Source organism: Sarcophilus harrisii, chromosome 3, assembly GCF_902635505.1.
Source record: "Sarcophilus harrisii chromosome 3, mSarHar1.11, whole genome shotgun sequence".
Lineage (NCBI taxonomy): Eukaryota > Metazoa > Chordata > Mammalia > Dasyuromorphia > Dasyuridae > Sarcophilus > Sarcophilus harrisii.
This window is the reverse complement of record NC_045428.1, coordinates 28,654,663-28,665,479: the sequence shown is the minus strand read 5'-3', so window position 1 is coordinate 28,665,479 and position 10,817 is coordinate 28,654,663.

The window sequence follows — 10,817 nt, the reverse complement described above, 5'->3', positions numbered from 1 at the left end:
CCTTCTTAGAAACAGCTGTTATCCCTGGTGTGTTTCCATGCTGAATTCTGTCACATCTCTGACACATGGCTAATTGCCCCAATTATAGGGTGGCAGGCCAGGACCCTGCATCTGACATAGGTTCATGTTGTGATGCTCATCAGGAACAAAAATCAGACAAAGACTTCCATGGGATTCACAACCTTTGCACACAGCTGGAACCACAAGAATACTGTTTGGAATTGGCTGCTTAGATTTGTACACATTGCCTCCATTTCACCTAGGTTGGAGATAATAAGGGAAGGAACTGGTTCTGAGCAAATGCGAGATTGGGCTTAAAGAATCCATATCCCAAATTCACCTTTGGTTGCCTTTGGTCTGGTTGGCACACGAGATCTAGAGCTCCTTCCCCATTACCCGTCTTGTGTACCCCTGTTGGCTTCTCACCATGATTTGGTTTTATTATGTTGAGTTCAGTTCAATTCAACAAAGATTTACTAAAGGGAGGCTCCATGCCAAACACTAAGTAAGCATCCATATACAGGGGCTCAGACATGTGAGCTCCTTCATGCAGCCTCCATGTTCTTGGGTACTGCAACCTGGAATCTATCCATAGCTGTCCATTCTATACAGCTCACATCCATGTTCCTCTATAACGTTGCCATAAAGCATTTCCCAACATGTTGGGGTCCTTCCTTGCTTTATCTTTTCATCATCTTGATAATTATGAGGCGTTTAGGAAAATACAGCATTTAGGAAAGGGAGAAAAATATGAACAACAAAGAAAGGGGGGGAATAAATTAGTGGAAGAAACCAAAGTTCAAGTCAGAAGGAATAAGGGCAGTTTAGAAATTAAAAGAAGCAAGAAGAGCAAGGAGACTCCTGTATGTGAGCCTCAGAAAACCCAACAATCTAAAAAAGTTGGGTTACTAATTAACCTGAACTTGTGGCTATGCCTAGAGTACCAGACAGAATGGTTTTCTTTACTCCAGGTCTGGAGGAGCTGAGAGGAGAAGTCTAGGTCTGAAGGGATCTAGGTAGCTTGACTTTGAAATTAGGAAGATAACAAATCTCAGAGATCCAGGAAAAAAGAATGACCTGTCCTGGGTCAGGATCAGTTTGGAAGTCAAGAAAGGAAGAATGGAAATGGAAAAGGCCCTACATTTAAACATCTTCTAAGTGGAATAAGTTTGATTCTTTAATTAAGCTCTATACCTGTAATATGCTTCCCTAAATAAGCATGTGGCCCAAGAGTCATTACACTGTATAAGACAGTTTCCTGAACTTTTAGAAGTTGGCTGATTTATGATTTTCTTTCCATTTTTCCTAAAAGGTTTTAAAATTCATTTTTTTTAGATTGAATGGAATAAAGCCTTTAATAACACACATGTAGCACCCTGCCTTGAAGTGTTCCCTCAACTTGCGCTCACACATGTAGGTTGGGTCTGCAGGGGCTGACTGCTGATCCCACTGATTCAAAGATAGAACTTGGAAGTCCACATCTATAAAATTATGCCTTATGAGGCCCCCAAACTGCTTCTCTTTTATAGTTAGAGTCTTAACTCTTTCTTCTTAATCTGCATATAGATTCCTAAACATGAAACAACAGACTGGTTTAAGATCAGAAAAGGAGTATAACAAGGCTGTATATCGTCATCCTATTTATTTAATTTATATGCAGAATATGTTATATGAAATACTAGGCAGGGCAATCAAAACCCAGAACTAAGGTTATCTGAAGAAATGCCAGCAATCTCGGTTATACAGACGATATCCCTTTGAGCAGACAATGAAAAGAATTTAAAAGCCTCTTAATGAGGGTGAAAGAGAAGAGTGTAAAAGGTGTCTTGAATCTTAAATTTTAAAACCTAATATTATAGCAACTGGTCCCATCGCTACCACATAAAGGGAGAAGAGATGGAAGCAGTGTCAGATTTTATATTCTTGGGCTTAAAGATCATTGTAGATGGTGATTGCAACCATAAAATTCAAAGACATTTATTTGCTTCTTAGAAAGAAAATTAAAGCAAATCTGGATGACTTGCTAAAGAACAGACATCACTTCACCACCAAATGTCCATAGTCAAAACAATCTGTACTCTGAGACCACTGATTCTCAATCTGGAAGGGTATACTATTTTACACCATGAATCTTTCAGAGTTTTGATGGGTCACTCTGTTGATCAGAAAAAGCAAGTTGCTCACAGTCGATAATCTTTACTATACTGGCATTACTGTATAAAACATTATTTTGGTTTTAATCACTTCCCTTTGCCTTCCAGTAGTAATGTATTTCCAACTGTAAGAGTTAGATATAAGGAAAACTGAGCACTACTGAATCAAAGCTTGCTTTCAAATTCTGGTACTAGAGTAAACTTTGACAGTCCCTTGGACATCAAGGAGATCAAGTCAGTCAATATTTAAAGAAATTGGCTCAGACTATTTACTGAAAGGTCAAATACAGAAGTTGAAACTTAAATAATTTGGCCACATAATGAAAAAATGGGACTCATAGAGGGGGGAGTAATGTTAAGAAAGATTGAAGGCAAAAGAAGAGGGTAACATTAGATGAGATGGAGTGATAATATCATGGGATCAACACACATAAGCTTGGACAGAATTTGGATATAGAGAAGTAAAGAAGAGTTCGATGATCTATGATCTATGAGGAGGAAGGATCTATGAGATCACAGAAAGTACCATGAATGAACCAAATGAATGAACAACAATTTCTTGCTTTCTTAATGGGTAGTGGAAGGAAAGAGGTAATAGGAAAATTTAGAACTGAAAATAAAAACTAAGTTATATTTAAAATTTTTATCAGAGCAAGGTATTCATACTTCATAAAGGGATCATTAGGTATTGACACTCATTGATTATATCATATGACTACATCAAATAAGCCCGAGACAGAGTGGCCTGAATTCTTTTCCACAACATTAAAACAAAATAAAATGCAAAACTGGGTGAACTTGACATTGGTGATGATTCGTTATAAAACAGAGGCACAGAGTACAGGAAGATTAAAGAACTGTTAGCTTTTTCAAGGTTATTATTCACAAAATAGATGCCTGAACAGAAATACTGACCAGCAGGGGACACTGTCAAGTTGGTCACAGCAGGTATTGGAGAATTTGAAGGTCTTTGGAAGACTTCCAAGTCTGTTATTTGGCTGGCCTTGTCTGTCCTAGCAGTTTTTCCCTTCTGTGTGTCTTTTTTTGGGGAGATAAAGCCCTGTTTTACTGGGAAAGCTCTTCATTTGTTTCAAAATTTGATCTTTGAGTTGACTGATGACTTAAACACCATTATGTGAATTCAATAATACAGATTAAAAATAATGGTTCCTAATAGGATGTGAACACTTTCTCAATATTGTTTTCTTTTTGGAACATCCCTCTCCCTTAAGCCAGCTCATTACAGGGTCCCATCGCAACCTAAAGGCGAGCCATTGAGAGACAAAGTTTTAGTGGACAAAGGACCCAGGCTGACTGGATCAAAGTATCACACTGTACTTACGGGAAGGTAGCATAGTTCAGAGGAAGAGGCTTGCCTTACAGGACATCCTGTCCTGGCATCTCAGTGGTGACATCAAATGTAGCCTAAATGTAACAGAACACTGGCTTCATCTAGCTTCTTTTGCCAGGACTGGCATCTTGCCAAAGATTCATTGGGTCTGATTTTCAATTTTGATACTTTGTGGCTCTATACAATGGACAAGTACCTCTCTGAGAGTCAGTTTATTACTCTGTAAGAAAAGAATAATGGGGATTTATAGAATAGAGAATGTAAAAGAAACTGAAAAGTAGAGATTGTTTCATTATTTGTCATCATAGTTCTCAATATCTAGCACATGGTAGGTGCTTAATCAATGCATGTTGATTGATTGATCTACCTAACATGTTTTTTTGGAAAAGTGCTTTAAATGTATACTTTAAAGTGCCATATAATGTGAATTATTATTATGTGCATTTTTAATATAGCCAGATCTTTTTGAAGGACACCTGTGAGGTCATTGCCATTGGGAATTTCCAATGAGGAAACTCCTTTCACCAACCAGAGATCAGTACTTGCTCAATAACTTTGAGTCTCAGAGGGTGGTCTAGAGATGTTGAGAAAAGACATGGCTTGCCTTTGGTCACGAAAAGAACTTGAATACTGATCTTCCTGAGGCTAAGACAAGTTCTTTATCCACTCTGCCTGTTCTCAGGATCAGACTACCAGAGTGACAATTATGCATGTGCTCAGGCTCTAAGGGAGAAAAGTCATTTTTGGAAACGACCTAGATATTTGGTATCACAAGAGCTGATCTCTTTTGTGAGTGTCCAACCTTGATTACATGACATGGTACTGATAGCAATTTTCTCTTAAATATTCTTTTCTGCTCAGAAAATATTTTAGGGGATATGATTATCTGTCATCTGGAAGAAAATTTAGATAGGAAGAATAAAGAAGAGTAACAAAGTAATGAGGGAAATTTAGGCTTAAAGTCAGGAAATATTTGTAACTATTAAAGCATTTCCTAACAGCAATAAAGTGCCTCAAGTAGGAGTGAGTTCCTCCTCATTGGGTACCTTTAACAGGCCGAATGACCACTTATTGGGGATAGTGAAATAGACAAAGGTTGGACCAGAGAACTTCTGAGATTCCTTCTGACTATGAGCTTTCATGATTATGCAATTTGGTCTCATACAATTTAATAGTAATCGCTTCCTTTGGAAGTTAAAAATAATTTTTGATAAAAAGAAAACCAAATCTTCAGGATGTTCACTTTAATTAGAAAATAGCAATACTTATTCAACATGGCCCTAGGCACAGAGTGACTATTCAGTGCAAAGTCTCAGGTAGATTTTGGTATACTGGATAAAAAGAAGGAAAACATGATGGGGGGACTTGAATTAATAAAGAGATTCGAGGGCCAACCTATTAAGGCAAGTTTCTCATCTTCCTCAAAGTAGCTCTAAAGAGAAGGTGAATGCTTTAATGGATACATATTTTTGATCTCCTGCCTGTCATTTCTTAGTATTTGGATAACTAGCTTTTCCAAAAAGATGTCTAAGGGAAAGAAGGCAACATGACTTGGACAAAGCTATAGCCAGGTTGCAGTGAGAACATATTTCATTATGTGAAAATGCTAGAACAGAATGGTCTAACTGAAGGTCCAAAAGACAGAGACAGACAAAATGTAGAGAGGAAGAAAATAACAGGATGAAGTCATCATTTTTCATTATTATTATTCATCCAGGATAGGGAAATACAAAGGAAGGGTGTAAGATGCTGCCTCCAGATTCTTGGAAGAAACCATAAGGATAGATGTGACTTAGGGAGATAAAGGGTAAAAAAGAACAATATTTAGGGCTGATTTGAATTGTCCCTTCAGTCTAACAACAGGTTCCCTCTCCTGTCAATTTTCCTACTTCTTGATTCCCAAAGGGCTCCTTTTTATAATATTTTATTTTTCCAAATATGTGTAAAGATAGTTTACAACATTAATTTTTGGGGTCTGTGATTCCTTTTATTTTCCCCCTCTTACTAGTATTTTATGCTGCCAATTACATGTACAAATAGCTTTCACTTACCTCTAGAAGATTTTGATTTCTATTTTTTATCCTTTCCCCTGATGGAAAGTAACTTCCTATAGATTACACATGTACAATCATATTAAACATATTTCCACATTAATCAGGTTGTGAAAGGACAAAAAGAACAAAAAAAAGAAAAACCACAAGAAAAAAAAATTAAGTCAAAATAATATATTTTAATCTGTATTCAGACTCCATGGTTTTTTCCCTCTGGATATGGATAACATTTTCCATTATAAGTCTTTTGGAATTGTCTTAGATCATTGGATTGCTGAGAAGAGCAAAATCTATCAAAGTTGATCATCACACAATGTTGCTTTTTACTATATATAATGTTGTCCTGGTTCTACTCACTTCACTGAGGATCAATTCATAAAAGTCTTTCCAGGTTTTGCTGAAATCTGCCCAATCATCATTTCTTACAAAACAATAGTATTCCATCACATTCATGTACCACAGTTTATTCAGTCATTCCCCAATTGATGAGCATCCCCTTGATTTCTAATTCTTTGCCAACACAAAGAGATGCTATAAATATTTTTGTTCATATACACACGTTTTCCTTTTTTATGATCTCTTTGGGATGTAAGCTCAGCACTGATATTGTTGGATCAAAGGATATATACAATTTCATGAACCTTTGTGAATAGTTCCAAATTTTTTTTCAGAATGGTTGGACCAGTTTGCAATTCCACTAACAATGCACTAGTGTTCCAATTTTCCCACATCCTCTCCAATATTTATCTCTTTTCTTTTCTGTCATATTAACCAATCTGATAGGAATGAAGTAGTATATCTCAGTTATTTTAATTAGCATTTCTCTAATCCATAGTGTTTTATCTTTTTTCAATAAAAATCTATTTTTCCAGATGCATGCAAAAATAATTTTCAACATTCATTTTTGTAAGGCTTTGCATTCCAATTTTTTTCTTCCTTTCCCCCTTACCACTCACCCCCCCCCCAACAGCAAACAATTTGATATGAGTTGAACATGTGCAATCCTTTTAAACATATTTTCACATTTGTCATATTATACAAGAAGAAACAGACCAAAAGGGAAAAAATCATGAGAAAAAAAAAAACAAACAAAAAAGATGAAAAATTGTTTCGATCCACATTCAGTATGTTTTGCATCTCTTCATGTACACAAATGCCAACATCTTTGGAGCCCAAACTTTTATTATATTATTCTTTTAAAAGCATTTTTTCTGCATCATGGGGGAAAAACAATTCTGACCAAGTATAATCTTCTTTGTGGATCCTTATTGATCAGTTAGCACTCTTTAAGCACCTACTATGTACCAGACATAAATGCTTCACAAATATCTCATTTGATCCTCACAGAAACAATTATGGTTCCCATTTTACAGTTGAGGAAATTGAGACAGATTAAGTGACTTGTCCAGGATCACACAGCTAGTAAATATCTGAGGTTGAATTTGAATTCAAACAGTGTACTGTGCAACCTAGATAAAAAATCAATTATGAGAGACAACAGAGTAATCGGAATGAATTGTAGATTGATGAAAGGAAGCAATTTCTAATACATTTGCAAAGATGGGCTACAGTCAGATTTATGAAGGGCTTTAAGGTCACAATTCAAAGGAAAAACTATTCATCAAATAACATAGCAAGACAAGGAACAAGATTTTAAACAAGAAGAGAAGATTATACCTGCAATAGGAAAACATGGGAGTTTCTTGAGTTAAGGGGGGGGGTGCATGTGGGCTTTAAGAATATCACTGTGGAAGCTATAAAGTGAGTGTACTGGACAGGGAGACCTGAGGCAGAGAAACCTACTGGGAAGTTATTGGAATAATCCAAATGGTACATTCCAGAACTAGGCTGGTGACTGTGTTGAGTAGAGAGAATGGATGCAAGAGATGTCAGGAAGATAGAAATGACAACATTTGGCAACTGATTAAATAAAGGACATAAGGAGGGGTTAGGAGTGGAAATAACTGCATGCTTTCCAGTCCATATGTCTAGAAAGGTGGTCGTATTCTACACAGAAACAGACAAATGAGTTTTGAACCCAGAACTTGAGGCAGAGTTAGAGTAGATAGAGACCCTTAGTCATCTGCAAAGAGCTAATAATTGAATTCTCTGTGTGTCATTCTGACATCTGGAATGCCAGCTCATATCCTTCCCCTAATAAGGATCCCATTTACCACTGCTTCCATATGACAGATAGATTCTGCTTGTAGATCTAATTGAGTTAATGTAGTAGATGTACATTTTGTGGGAACAAATCTCCAGGGTAATAGTGCTTTCTTATCAAACATGAATCATCAGTTAAACCATTTATAAATATCCTAGAAAAATCACTTTTGGGACCTGAAAAAGGAGAGATACCTAATTGCCTTGCTAAGGCTTCTTTCATGTAACTCTAAAATAACAGAGGCAGTCTCAGTGCTCAGCTAGCAGTCTGCATCTCCCTTAGTGGGCTAGATTTGGCTTTAATCCATTTCCATTCCAAACCCCTCCCTAGCCCCAGCACTGATAGCAAGCAATGCAATCTTTTCTGATTATTTGTTGCTTCAAAGGATCAAATGAATGGACTTGAGTATTTTGTGCTTTCTGTCCCTTTAATGATCCCAGTTCTACCCCTCTTACCTTCTTGCGTCCATGGAAGAAGCAATGGACTGTGATGATGCTAAATAAGGCCAATGGCAATTTTCTTTATACTGCTACTGCTGAAGGACTTCTGGAATGGGAGGTTCCAGAGGGTCGTCCCTGGAGGGAATTCTATTTGAGAGCTGGGACATTTTTGGCCCAAAAAGTTATCAAACTGTGCATACCCTTTGATCCAGCAGTGCTACTACTGGGCTTATACCCCAAAGAGGTACTAAAGAAGGGAAAGGGAGCTATATGTACCAAAATGTTTGTGGCAGCCCTGTTTGTAGTGGCAAGGAACTGGAAAACAAATGGATGCCCATCAATTGGAGAATAGTTGGGTAAATTGTGGTATATGAATGTAATGGAATATTATTGTTCTGTAAGAAATGACCAGCAGGATGAATACAGAGAAGTTTGGAGAGACTTACATGAACTGATGCTGAGTGAAATGAGAAGAACCAGGAGATCATTATATACTTCAACAATGACACTGTATGAGGATGTATTGTGAGTTTCTATAGTTCATTCTGTCAAGAAATCTTCTGATGACTAAGTCATTAAGGCTGTCTTTCTATACCTAGTTTGGTTGGTCCTTAGATAATACTTATTCAGTCATCACTGGGCTTATGCTAGAACTTGTTACAGATCAGTAAGATCAGTCAGACAATAGAGTCTACTTGTTTCACACTCATGATTACAGTTATCTCCAGCTCATGATGAGGCAAGAGAGTAGTATGTTAGTTAAAGATATATGGAGAACCCTTTTGAAATAAGACATAGGTTTTTATGATCCTCTAGAGACTAGTAAGTTTAATACCAAATTATAGTGCATTTAAGGAATATTCCTATTGTTTTCAATGTCTTCATTGAATGAAGTCAATGTTCTACTTGAAAGTCATTTCAAGGATATTTGGGTATGTTCTTTATAAAGTCAGTGTTCTGTTGTGGGTGCAAGACGTTAGGAGACAGGTATTAGTTTTTTTCTTCTAAAAATGGATTTCTCCAATAGTTGAATTTTGCATTTGACTGAAAAGATTAAATATTCTCAGAAGATGGCTGCTGCAGAAGGTTGTGTTGCAAACCCCTCTTTTTTTTTTTTTTTGAAGAAAAGACAGTGTTTAATATCTTCTTGGTCAAATTGTGAAGTGATCCAACCATTCTGGAGAGCAATTTGGAACTATGCCCAAAGGGCTATCAAAATGTGCTTACCCTTTGACCCAGCAGGGTTTCTACTGGGCTTATATCCCAAAGAGATCATAAAGGAGGGAAAGGGACCCACATGTGGAAAAAATGTTTGTGGCAGCCCTTTTCATAATTGCAAGAAACTGGAAACTGAGTGGATGCCCATCAGTTGGGAAATGGTTGAATAAGTTATGCTATATGAATGTGATGGAATATTATTGTTCTATAAGAAATATCTTTGCCTCCATATAAAAGAACAAAAAAGGGAAGAGAATAGGAAGAAGCATTTCCATTTTTCAAAGCAAGAGATGGTGGTGGTAACACTGCCCCAAAGACAGAGACATGGAGCAGAGACCTTGATTCCCATGGCCTCTGGTCCCGTGGCCTTGGTTCCTGTGGCCTCTGGTCCCGTGGCCTCGGTTCTTGTGGTCTCTGGTCACATGGCCTCGGTTCTCATGGCCTCAGTTCTCGTGGTCTCTGGTCACATGGTCTCAGTTCTCATGGCCTCAATTCTCGTAGCACTCCTTGTGGCCTCCAATTCTTTCCTTCAGATATTTTATTTCAATTTTTATTGACAGAATCCATGCCTGGGTAATTTTTTTACAACATTATCCCTTGTACTCACTTCTGTTCCGACTTTTCCCCTCCCCCTCCCTCTCCCTCCTCCCCCAGATGGCAAGCAGTCCTATACATGTTAAATATGTCACAATATATCTAGATACAATATGTGTATGCAGGACCAAACAGTTCTCTTGTTGCACAGGAAGAATTGGCCATTAAGGTCCAACCTTCAGCCAGGACATGATAGCACATTTCTGAACATGACATTTGGATGCTGTTTGTTCTCAGATATGACCAATTGTGACCTCAAATACTTACTAGCTGTGAGACCCTACTTAAGTCATTTAACCCTTATTTGCCTCAGTTCCTCATCTGTAAAAAGGGGTCACAGAGAAAGAAATGGCAAACCACTCCAGTGTCTTTGCCAAGGAAAATCCCTGGACTTTTGTACATGGAGTCACATAAAAGTTGGACATGATTGAATTGCTGAATAACAACAACAATAACAGTCTACTCACACTGCTCTATTTTCTGGTTCTTATGTAGTATGTCCCCTTATCCATCTTCATCCATGCCTTTGAAGTGCCTAGACACCATGCCTCAAATGCTTTCCTACCTCTGCCTCTTGGATGTTCTGGCTTCCTATAAGACTCAGCTCACTTATCACCTTCTACAAAAAAGCCTTTCCCAAAGCCCGCTTCCCCACCCCCATTTCTGCCCCCCAGCTAATGGTCACTATTCCTCTATTGTTATATTCCACCTACTATATCTAAGAGAGAAATAGAGACAGAGAGAGGCACAAAGAGGGAGGGAGACAGATAGACAGAAGAAGATAGAGGAAGAGAAAGCATATAAATGCATTTTTATATACATATATATATATATACACACATATAT